The sequence below is a fragment of the Canis lupus genome, chromosome 9, assembly GCF_011100685.1.
Source record: "Canis lupus familiaris isolate Mischka breed German Shepherd chromosome 9, alternate assembly UU_Cfam_GSD_1.0, whole genome shotgun sequence".
Taxonomy (NCBI): domain Eukaryota; kingdom Metazoa; phylum Chordata; class Mammalia; order Carnivora; family Canidae; genus Canis; species Canis lupus.
In genome coordinates, this window is record NC_049230.1 from 41,188,132 (window position 1) to 41,200,815 (window position 12,684).

Here is a 12,684-nt window from a genome sequence, read left to right on the forward strand (position 1 = left end):
ATCTGATCCCTGTATGGTTAGTGGGCCCGTCTGGGGCTGCCTAGGGCTTGAGTTGAGTCAGACCAGGAGATCCCCAGAGATGAAGTAACACCAAACTATGTGGCAGTTTTTCCTATGTTGTCTCTGAGAAGCTTTTGTTAGTGGGCAGGTCCTGCAGTCAGAACCTCTGTCTGCCCTTAGCTTACTGCTGGGGCTGCAGTCGGATGGGTGTGTGTAGTTATCTTCCCTCTTCCCAGGAGAAGGAGTCACTTTGGAGTGGTTCTGGCCCCTGTCTGGGCTGCTAGCACACTGCCAGGCTTGTGGTACTTCTTTGGATGGGTTCTGCCCAAGAGGGTATTGACAGGGGTGTGCACAGGGGCCAGAGGGGCAGGGTTAGCAAGGTTTGTGTGCTTTTGGTCTCTTGTGGGAGGGCCCTGTAGCATCAGACTGAGGCAGGCCAGTCTGGAGGGGTGGATCCATGGAAGCACAGCCAGAGGGGATTGGGAGGGTAGTGGGAGTGAGGCAGCAGTGTAAGCAAATTAGGTAGCCAGTATCATTGCCACACTGATTCCCACAGGTGGCCAGGTGTCTAGGCTGTGGGGCAAGAGAGAATAATGATGCCTGCCAGCTCCTTTGTCCTGGAGGAGTCCCCCACCAATCTCCTCTCTTTGGGACACAATGAGATGAGTAAACAACTATCCCTCTCAGGTGCCCCAGGCATTTTCCAAACTGCTGGTTGTCTTCCTCTCCGGCTCCTGGCTCTCCCCAGACCAACCCAATGATTTTTAAAATTCCAGGTTTTAAGTCCCACTGGTTGTAAGAACTTCAAAAATTCAGCCCCTCTGGTTTTCAAAGCCTAGTGTCGTAGGGATTCATCTTCCCCACACGGGCTCCCCTAATGTGAAGGTCTGTTTCTCTCCCCTCTTCATGCCTATGGCTCCCTCCCTCCCTGATCCCCTGTGAGTTCATTTAGCACCCACCTCGATTCTGCCCTTCCTACCCTCTTCCATGGGGCCTCTTCTAGATGTTTAGCTGTAGGAGTCTGTTCTGCCAGTGTTTGGGTCATTAGCTGCATTATTTATGCTAATGTGGGTATTACGAAGGTGTACCTATAGGATGAGGTCAGCACGGTGTCTTCCCACTCCACCCATCTCTCTGAAAACCTGTTCTTTTTCAAGGTTGCTTTTGATATTCTGGATCTTTTGTGGTTCTGTACAAATTTTAGGATTGTTTATTCGAGTTCTGTGAAAAGTGCTTTTGGCATTTTTGTAGGGATTATATTAAATCTGTAGATTGTTTTGGGTAGTGTAGATATTTTAATAATATTTGTTCTCCCTATCCATGAGCATGGACTATCTTTCCATTTGTTTTTGTCATCTTCAATTCCTTTTATCAGCGTTTCATAAGTTTTCAGAGTACAGGTCTTTCACCTCCTTGGTTAAGTTTATTCCTAGGTATTTTATTATTTTTGATGTGATTGTAAATGGGACAGTTTGATAGACTTTGACAAATGCATATAGCCATGTAACCCACTCCTCTGTCATGGTATAGAGTACTTCTGTCTCCCCAGTAAGATCCTTTATGCTCTTTTCAAGGAAGGCAACCACTGTTTGCATTTCTTTTACCATGTATTAATTTAGTCTGATTTAGAACTTAATACAAATGAAATCATACTGTGTATCTGGTTTCTTTTGCTTAGCATAATGTTCTTGAGATTCATCCATGTTGCATAGATTTCTTTATTGCTGAAGAGATTCCATTGTATGAATGTACTATAATAGTTTTACCCAGTGTCCCACTGATGTACACTAAGATGGTTTCAGTTTTTGGCTACTATGAATAAAATGGCTAACATTCTTATACCTGTTTTTTTTTGTGCATATATGTTTTCATTTCTCTTGAGTGAATACCTCAGAGTGGAATTGGTGGAGCGATAGGGAAAGTTTGTGTTTGACTTTATAATTAATACTGTGTTTCATCTTTTAATTCTGTTAAGGGCATTATCTGTTATCAGATTTAATAATATTTTTCTTTATGGCTCCTGCTTGCTTTAAGAAATCCTTTTCTGAGGTCATGCAGATTTTTTTCATTTCCTGTTGGAAGGTTTTAAACTTTGCATTTCACATTTGGAGTTTCAATTCAACTGAAATTGACTTTTATCAACTGTGTAAGAATCTATTTTTCCCCCTATTTCCCATTTGGGTAACTAATATTGCCAACACTTCTATTGACTAGAGCATCACCTTCTTGCCCCATTGTAATGTTCTGTCATATATAAGGTTTCCACCTGGACCTAGACTTGTTTCTTGGCTCCATTTTGTGCCATTGGTTTTATTTTTCTATCTCTATGCCAATACCATACTGTACTAATTACTATAATTCATAAAATGTCTGGCTATCTGGTAGGATAAGGTATCATACTTTTCTCTCCAAAATCTGCTTGTGTGTTTATTGTCCTTGTTCTTCCACATAAACTTTAGGAACAGTACGTCACTTTGTAAATTCCTTTTTTTGGAGAGAGAGAGAAAGGGGAGAGGGGCAGAGGAAGAAGGAAGGAGAGAATCACAAGCAAGCTCCATGCTCAGGGCTCGAGGAGGGGCCCAATCTCATGACCCTGAGATCCTGACCTGAGCTGAACTCAAGAGTCAGTTGCTTAACTGACTGGACCACCCAGGCGCCCCCTTGTAAATATTTTTTTATTTTGCATTTTGTTTTTGTGTTTGATCCTTTTGTTAGATAGAACGGTTTTTACATTTCCCAAACACAGCTTTGAAGTAGACTTTCAAAGCTGTATTATGTTACTGATTTTGAATTCAATTGAGTTGTGATCAGAGAATGTAGTCTGTATGATAGATTATTCATTTTCTTTATAGTATAGTACATGATCAATTTTGAAAATCTTCACAGAAGCTTTAATAATATATATTCTCTTGCTGCTGGTTGTAGAATTCTACTTATGTCATTAGATTAAACTTAGTGTGTTGTTAAAATCTTCTAAAGCCCAAGTTGTTTTTTTCCTCCTTGATATTTCAATTTCTAAGAGATATGATAAACTCTCCTATGGTTTTTAGACTTTAAATTTGCTCTTGTAATTCTGTCAATTTTTGCTTTATATATTCTGAGACTGTATTATGTAGATGCACATATGTTCAGAAATCTTCTACTTTTCTGATGAACTTTATAATTATTATATAGAACTGTCTTTATTTCTAATAATGCTTTGGTGATAAAGTATAGTTTGTCAGATATTGGTTGACTACACCAGCTTTCTTTTGATTAATATTTGCCTCTTTCATTGTTTATCAATTTAAAAAACTTTCCAACTTTTCAGAGTCCTTGCGTTTTAAGTGTCTTTTGTAAACAGCATATTTCCAGCTTTTGTTCTTAATCTAGTCAGAGAACCTCTATCTCCCGAGTGAATAATCTAGTATATTAAAATGTACTGTGATTACTGATATTTCTGTAATGATTTTCATATTTTGGTTAACATGTATGATAGATGGACTTATTTATATTGCTTTATTTTGTTCCTTTTAGGTTCTTGGCTTTTCTTGTCTTTTTTTCCACTTCATATCTCAATTGAATCAATCTAGTTGACTCTTTTCACTTTTTTCTTTACTAGTTTGGAAGTTATGCATTCTGTTTCTGTTTTTTCAGAGGTTACACTTAAAATTTAATATATATACTTGATCTAACAGGTAACAATCAATATCTCTGTATTCTTCCCAAACCATTTGATCCTTTAGTATAATCACTTCTGTCCTAGCTTCCTATACTGTTTTATAGTTTTTTTGGTGATAACTTATTCTAATATCCTTACATTATTCATTATAATAATTAATGTTATTTGCCATGGTTTTTAGAGATTTATCTGCAACTTTACCAATTCATTTGCTCACCACTGTTTATTACCTTTCACTCCTTCTTTTAGCACAGATATGTTGGATAAACTTTTTTAGTCTTAGTTTGAGCAAAAGTAGGTTTTTTCCCCTCTAACATCTCGCTGGGCATAGAATTCTAGGTTGACCTTTATTTTCTCTGAGTAATTTGAAGGTATTTTCACATTGTCTCCTGGTGTCTGTTATTGTTGTTGGAAAGTCTCCTGCCAATTAATTGTATTCCCTTTTTAAGCAATTTGTTTGGTTGTAGTGTCCCCAGGATGAGAATATGTTTCAGTTTGCCCTGGCCAGTCATGGTAATAGTCGTTATCTTTGCATAATTATTACTAGTGCCTCTCTCATTCTCAACGGTATCTTTGGTAGAATGATAATTTATGTGGTCCCCTAACTATAATGTATATACATATGGTTTCAGTTTTACTTATCTTTTTGAGGATTCATTCATTATGCTTCCTCTTTCTGAAGATTCATCATTCTAGAGAATGTTTGACTATTTTTCTCTTTTAAAAAAAATCTACATTAAAAACCTTTGAATTAAAATCATGTCTTCAAGTACCTGGGTGGCTCAGTTGGTTAAGCTTCTGACTCTTGATCTCAGCTTAGATCTTGATTTCAGGGTCATGTGTTCAAGTCCTGTGTTGGGCTCCACACTGGGTATGGAGTCTACTTAAAAGTAAATAAGTAAGTAAAAATAAAATTGTATCTTAAGAAATAAGTTAATAAATATGCTATTAAATTATGTTCTTTTTCTCCTCAAATTGTTTGACCTCTCAGTACCCTTTAAAGCTACCAATGGCTACTATTACAACACACCAGATATTATGTGTAATGGACCATTTTTATGGGCTCAATTCTGGTACTTGGTTCAACCCTCTGTGTGTTTGCTTTCATTGTGCAACATACATAAAACATATATAAAACACATATTGAAGAATGATGTACTGAACAGTCAGGATGACAATTAGAAAATTATCAAATACCTAATATGCTCCCTTTGTGCTTCTGCTCAAGTGCATTCTGCCCTGCTCCCCACATAATCGCTATTCTGAATGTAATGTTCATTATTCCATTACTTGTCTATATAGTTTTTCCACATGTATATGAATTTTAAAGGATCTATTATTTCATCTTGCCTGTTTTTAAAGTGTATGCAAATGGAATCCTACTATATATAGTCTTCTGTGATTTGTTATTTTTCCCTTCAGATTTATGTGTTTGAAGTTAATTGACATTGCTGAGCAGCACTGGAGTTCACCCATTTCACTAACAGTACAAACAGTGGACTCATTGTTTGACTTTATCCCAATATATAAACCTAATCTCATCACGGACACTTGTGATGTTTTCAATGTTTGGTGATTATACACCTATCATTGGGACTTTGGGACTTCTGGGTCATAGGGTTCATAGGGCATGTTCAACTTTACTATTACCCAACAATTAGTGGTGGTACCAATTTACATTCCTGCTCTCCGTATATGAGTTTCTTTTCTTTTTTTTAAGGATTTTATTTATTTATTCACGAGAGACACAGAGAGGCAGAGACACAGGCAGAGGGAGAAGCAGGCTTCCCCCAGGGTGTGTGATGTGTGACTCAATCCCAGGATCCTGGGATCACGACCTGAGCTGAAGGCAGACATCCAAACACTGAGCCACCCAGGCACCCCAGTATATGAGTTTCTTTTGCTTTACATAATCACTAACACTTGGTATTGTCAGTGCTTTAATTTTTGCCAAACTGGTGAGTGTGGAATGGCATGGCATTCTGCATGTGTGTGTGTCTATGTGTGTTTAAACTTTTAATTTTAGCATTCTGCTTTTAATTTGCATTTTGTCTATTCTCAATTATGTTGCGCGTGTTCTCATATTTTTTCGGCATTTGTCTTCTCAGTATTCAGTATAATAATAATGTTTTTGCCCTTTATCTATTTTCTTTGAGGTTATTTTTTTCTAATTGATTTATAAGCATTCTTTACATGTTCTGGAAGTGACTCCTTTGTAATATATATTGCAGTTGTCATCTCCAAGTTTGTGGCTTGTTGTTTCTCATTCTTTATGAAGTCTTTGGGAAACCATAAGTCCTTAATTTACCTACTTTGGTAGTTGTTGTTGCTTTTTTAAGATAAGTGCTTTTATGTACCTTAAGAAGTCCCTCTCTATCCTGAGGACCTAAAATGATGATCCTATAAATATGTTCTACTTTTTATTATAATTTTATCTTTCACATTTGTATTTAAGCCTACTTTTTGTTGTTGTTGTTGTTGTTTGTCTTTTTTAGAGAGAGAGAGTGTATGAGCAGAGGGGAAGGGCAGAGGGAGAAAATCTCAAGCAGACTCCCTGCTGAGTGCAGAGCCTGATGTGGGGCTCAATCTTCCTACCCTGAGATCATGACCTGAGCTGAAATCCAGAGACAGACACTTAACTGACTGAGCCACCCAGGTGCCCATAAATCTACTTTGAATTTAGTTTTATGTAGGACATGTCAGAGGAATTAATGTTAATTTTTTTCCATATGGGTGTCCAGGCATGACAGTCTTATTTGTTATGGTCCATCCTTTTTGTTTTGTTTTGTTTACTAATCTGTAATGACTATATGTCCAGCTTCCATATATGCTTGCATTGGTTTCTGGGCATTCTTATCTATTTCATCAATGTCTTTGTCTATTCCTATACCAATACTAGACTATTTTAATTATTGTAGCTTTACCTTGGTATCTGCTAGAACAAATCCTCCCTTCTTATTCTTTAAGCATGATAGGTTTCCATGGGTCTTATACTCTTGCATACAGATTTTATTTTATTTTATTTTTTAAATTTATTTATTCATGAGAGAGAGAGCGAGAGAGGCAGAGACACAGGCAGAGGGAGAAGCAGGCTCCATGCAGGGAGCCCGATGTAGGACTCGATCCCGGGTCTCCAGGATCATGCCCAGGGCTGAAGGCGGCGCTAAACCACTGAGCCACCCGGGCTGCCCTTCGATACAGATTTTAGAGTGAGTTTGTCAGTTTCCATGAACTGTCTTCTCAATGATGAAATTAGTTCAATGTCATCAACATTCCATTAAATGGCCTGGTGTGTCCCTCTGGAAAACAGTGCCATTTTCAGGGCTCAGTGTTAGTCTTTGTGATTGGAGGTTGGACACTCGGCAGGAACTTTAGCCAGATTGACCTTGGTGAGTAGGGGCCCCTGTTGCTGAACCCATGCACAACCTCCATCTCTTTTACCATGGCCATTTCATTGATGAGCACTTTCAAGAAGGACAGAAGTGGTTGGAGGGATGGCTGACTGACATCCGTAGAGTGGATTATCTTCCCCACTGGTTGTTGGAACCCTCTTCTGCTGAGCAACCCCACACTAAATATGCTCATTTGGAGAGCTCTATCCTCACACCTCTATATCTTTATCACCAACTGTCCAATCTCATTTTTCCAAAATCCCTGTCGATCCAGCCAAACTCTTAGCCTTTGTCTATGAATTGGTGTAATAGCTATACCTCTGGCCTGCTGCAAGAAGGACAGGTGGGAGAGGCTAGGAGAAGCTACTGATTGTGGGACTATCTGGGAAACCGCTATGTCCTGCCATTATAACTGTGAAGTGAGTTTGTAGAAAGGCTGCGAACTACTATTTCTGCTCAGCCTCCAAGTGGTAGCTTATGGAGAAATTCTGAAGCCACGTCTGACTGCCACAACCTTCTGGAAAAAAATTGTTATTTCAACTTCTCTTCCCTCTTCCAACCTTATTTCTCTCCCCGGCAAACTGGATCCATGCTGGGAAAAATAATTCTCTGACTTAAAAGAAGTGGTGTTTATAAATCAATAGCAGGCTGTCCAACCCGATGGTATACATTTATGTTGTTTTTGGTGATTACCATGTATAGGTATCGCTAGCTATCCTGGGTTTGGAAATGATTTCTAGGAATACAACTCCTGCCAACTGTTTCAGTTTGCTTGGGATTGTGGCCTCACGTGCAGAGGGCATGCTATGATAACAGGTCATATGATGTTCGACTTTGGAAGTATATGGTTATTGAAGAAGAAATAAAGAAATGTATGATGTCAGAAACTAGTCTGTTCAAAAGTAAAATAAGGCAAAAAAAAAAAAAAGTAAAATAAGGCATGTTTGATAGTTAAAAAGCTTATCACATCTATGTTTAAAATAATCAATTTCTCTTTTTATCCTTTGAATGATTCGTCTCAAAATGACACTACAACTTATAACGTCATGCTTTAGAGAGTATAAGTATTGCCTAAGAAGCAAGAAGGCAAGTTATGAATAGGCCTATATCTTCCTGTGTACCAATCTTCCTTCAGCTGCATTTAATCTGCTCTTTAACTCATCCACTGGGTTTTTAATTTCAATGACTTTCTAGATTTTCCTAATAGTTCAAGTTGGATATTTTCCAAATATGTTTGTTTTAGAAAATATCTTTTTCCTTTTTAAAACACCCTTTATGTTGTTAATTAAGATATACTTATTTTGGTGCTCGCTTTGGGCAGCACAAATACTAAAATTGGAAGGCAAGGATGATGTGCAAATTCATCAGGTGTTCCAATGAGGAAAAAAAGGATATATTTATTTTGTAGTTGATGTGCTATTCGTTCTGATGTACGAAATCCTGAGGGATGGAATAAATCCAGTTGCTTATTTGTTTGATTCTTGCTCACCCATCTTGGAACTTTGGACAATGGTCTCATCTACAGCAGCACCCTGCCTGTAGGAATCATGTGAAGCCGTGGCTGACAGTGCACTTTCCAGAATCCTGGGAGTATCACTGTCCTGAGAACGTTGCTACCTAACTGTGTTATTTTCCAGTTTGGGAGTTTGGGGGGCACAGGTGTAGGGTTCCCCCGTTTACAACTACAGCATTAACTCAAAAGCTTACCCCTCTGATATTTAGTTCCATCTTAATTTCTGGCCCTGGATTTCCTTACTTACTTGAGAACTTAGTTCTGCTTTTAAAAAGGATGTCTATTATATTTTATTCAGAATGTCCAAGTGTTTATTAGTGGGAGGGTTTTCAGGTTGTCTGGTAAATCATATATCTAAAACCATAAGCCTCACTATGCATTTTGTTGATCATTGTGTCCATTTTGCCTATCCTAATGCCTGGGGGATTAAATGTCCTCTTCTTTTATTCTTTATTTATCCTGGTAAATAAATGTCCTCTTCTTTTATTCTTTCTTTATTTATCCTGGTAATTGAGATCCTTATGGCCTTCCTTGGTGCCTAGCACATAGCCTGGCATAGAGTAGACACTACAGAAATGTTTGCAGAATGGATTGGAATGATAAATTTTACAGATGAGGACTTGGAGACCAGAGATGTGAAGTGACTTAACACGTCTCTGGAAGCTCAGTGCTGGCAAAGGTGATTTCTAGTTGTTATCATTCGCACATTGATGTTTCCCACAAATTAATCCATCCCTGCCATTCTGAGAAGACATACCAAGTCCCTTAGTCCTGTGCTCTGGATCTTATTTTGTTGGTGGCTGTGGTCCTTCTCTCTCATTCAGTTCTCCAGGATTCAGGACCTCAGTATCTCAGCCTGAGAACTCCAAGTCTGATTATCCCAACAGGGTTCTTGGTGGTGGCTGAGATTGTGGGGGAGAGGAAGAGGAGATGGAGAGGAAAATGGAAATGCCTGTGTGCTTCCAAGTCACCTCATCTGTGGATACACGCCATTGTTGATTTCTCTTCTCTCTCTTTCTTCCCCCTGGTTAAATTCAAATTCTTGGTAAGAGGCCAGTGGCTTTAGCTAAAAATGTCTTGCTTGATTTATTCTCTTTAAGACCTAATAATAACAAACCTTGCCCTAACTTGAGCCCTCCTTGGCTATCTGGGAGCTGCATTCATTTACTCCAGATAGGCTGGAGGTGGGGGCTGTGGAGAGAGCCCTGAGCTGAGAGCCAAGGGCCCCTGTGTGACCTTGGGCAACTCACTTACCCTCTCTGAACTTAGTTTTAACATCCGAAACTTGAGAGGTTGATCTTTAAATGTCCTATCTGGCTGTGACATGAGGTTCTAAAATTCAGCAAGGCACTAAGAAGGGAACAGCACTTGAACCCTTGCCTGTGCATTAGTGGCGTTCTCTGCTCAGCCCTGATGATGCAAACATGGGGGTGTAGGAGGCTTGACATCATTACAGGGAATTTAGAATCAAGGCCCCTATGCCCTAGTACGTAGGTGACATCTTGTGGAGACCTTGAACAAAACTGAGGTTCTGTGGTAAGGAATAACTGGAGGTGTGCATTTATAGCAATGCCCCAAATAAGAGAAATAGCAAATATTTTACAGACTATTATGTGATCATTACAAATGACATTTTCGTATACTTTCTAATAACGCAGCGAATTGCTGATGCCACGATGGTAAGTGAAACCGCAGAAAACACATTTGCAGATCTACAGTAAAGGAAGCTAGGTAAAAAGTAAGCATAGCAGAGAAGGCTGGAGTGGAACCATGAGTGATTTTTCTTTCTGGGAAAGTGTTTTTCTCTGCTCACTGCATTTTTTATATTTTCTATAGTGAGCATGTATCACTCTTATAATGGCAAATGAACTATTTTAAAGAATATTCACTCTTGTGCTGTGGGAAGAAGGGGAGGAGCCATGTCCACATTGGGGGACCCCCAGGGGGGTGAATGGGCTGACAGGTGTCTGGGGGAGAGTGTGGGGGTGGTATGGGAGCTGCACAGCTGATGGTGTGGGGAGCAGCTGTCACAGAAGCTGCACAACTTAGACAAATAAGGGTGGGTTCATGATCATGCCCTGAATCGGTCCCAGGGAAAAGGAATTTGACACCTGAGTGGATTCAGAGGACAGAAGCAGCGCTGCTGGGGGAAGCCACAATTTGCAGGGACCAACTTTTGGCTGAATAGAAGAAAGGATAGCCAGCCTGGTAAACTGTCCAAGCTGAGGATAAGCAGCCTGGGGAGGCAGTGAGCCCTCCATCATGGGGATGGTTTGACAGGGACACCGCAGTGAGCTTCCTTGTGGGGCTGCAAGGCTGGAGGAAAGGAGCTCAAAATTTCCCTTCTGATTGTTAAAGGAGAAGGAAAAAGTGGGGAGTAGAGAAGTCATTACCATGGTCAGGAGAGGAGCCTCTCAGCTGGGTTCAAATGCTGAATTCACTATCAGCTGTCCATCCTGGGTAAGTTATGAAACGTCTTGTACCTGAGTTTGCTCATCTGCAAAATGGGCATAACAGCAGGGTGGCTGTGACCTATGATAAATAAAGGGGATAGTATGAAAGGGGCTTATTTGCAGAGCTCAATCAAGGAGATTGGTGGCTATAGGTTATCTTCCAAGGCACCAGAGAGTCTTACTTCCTCGCATATCAGCTGTATCACAAGTGGAATCAGTATCTGTTGGTCAAAAGTCATATTCTGTATTCGGTTGAACTAATCATATTCCTGGTTATTCCCGACAGTCAACTTTCCTCCCTCCCCCTCTGAATCCCCTTGCAGGTATGCATTCTCGGGGCGGCTGCTCCCCTAGCTTGGTCTCCGGGCCTCCCCCCCACACCGGGGCCCAGAACGCAGTCCCCAGCCAGGAGCTGGGTGCCCAGGAATTCCGGCCCCGCCGGCCAGCTCCGTTCGCCAGGGCATCTGTTTCTAATCAGCGCCGTGTGGCGCATTCTTTCTGCTGAGCGTGCAGGCCCGGAGCCTGGGGACGGTGCTAATTGATTGCTAAATGGATCTTGTCATTTCCAAAAGAGGCCTCCAGACCTGCCCTTTGCTCTGTCTTTGCTCCCCAAGGGCTTACGAACTTGAGAATTAACTCGTCTGCTACCTTCGGAGCCAGGAGAACCACAGCCTTGAACCTCAACTGTGGGGATCCATCAGGAGCCCTAAAAAAGCCCCTGCTCTTTGTAAAGACATTTACAGCCTAAAAAGCACTTCTGTGGACCACGGATCCGTCTCATTCTCCTGGCAGCTTTGTGGGGCGCATGGACAGATGAGGAAACCAAGGTTCAGGGGTGTGATCAAGTGGCTCTGGGTCACACAGAGTTCGTCGCAGGGATGGGACTGTCTTGAATGGGACTCATGCTGGGGCCAGGTTGTTCCCCGAAGCAGCGAATGGCCAGGTGCTGCCATTGAGGTTGTTGGGGAGCAAGGAGACCGCGTAGGGGCTGCTGACCTGGGCCATCTGGGGTGTTAGGTGTCTGGTTGCCCTGCATGCGGAGAGCACCAGGATGGGTTGAGGGGTGGCTCCCTGAGTCCCGGACAGCCGCAGCCTTCCCTCCCTGACAGTTAGCCCCTCTCGTCCCAGCATCTTTACTTTAAGGGTCCAGGTGTCCCTGGCTCTTACCGGTCACGAGTCACCAACCGTGCCCTCGTCTGTCTCCCCGGGTTAAAGGCAGAGATTGTTGTCTTTCTGTCTCTAAGGCTCTGCCTGGAAAGGATCTGCTCGTAGTAGGTGGTCAGTGCATGAATGTAGCACCAATGACTCATCCTGGACTTTCCCTCTGATCTCAGTCTTGGTCTCTTGGCAGAGTTGATCAGTGAGAACAAGATTAAAACCTCCTCTCAGCAGAGCTGTTTAGCACTCTGATACTTTGGCTTCTGACAAGAATCCTCAAGCTTCAGGTTTTATATCTGGCAAATGGGGATGATTCCATCCATGTGTATCTCCCCCAAGCTGGTTGGAGGACCAACTGAGATAATGAAAGCTTGAGCACTCTACTCCTGAAAGAGTATATGTATGTGGGGAGAGGAACAGATTCTGGACTCCATTTTCTTCCAGAAGCTTCTTTACTGGCCCACAAGGCCAAAAGGGCTAACAGAATTAGAGTCCAGATGTACCCCA

At 41.2% G+C, this 12,684-nt stretch overlaps 1 long non-coding RNA gene across 1 annotated transcript; it reads right to left on the reverse strand.

The window, feature by feature from the left end:
* Window positions 1-6,747: 6,747 nt before the first annotated feature.
* LOC102157275 lies at window positions 6,748-12,299 on the reverse strand. The gene is made up of 3 exons (XR_005364692.1): window positions 12,187-12,299; window positions 10,960-11,098; window positions 6,748-9,590 (listed from the first exon to the last, which is right to left on the reverse strand). It is a non-coding gene; the product is annotated as an uncharacterized LOC102157275 (long non-coding RNA).
* Window positions 12,300-12,684: the final 385 nt, after the last annotated feature.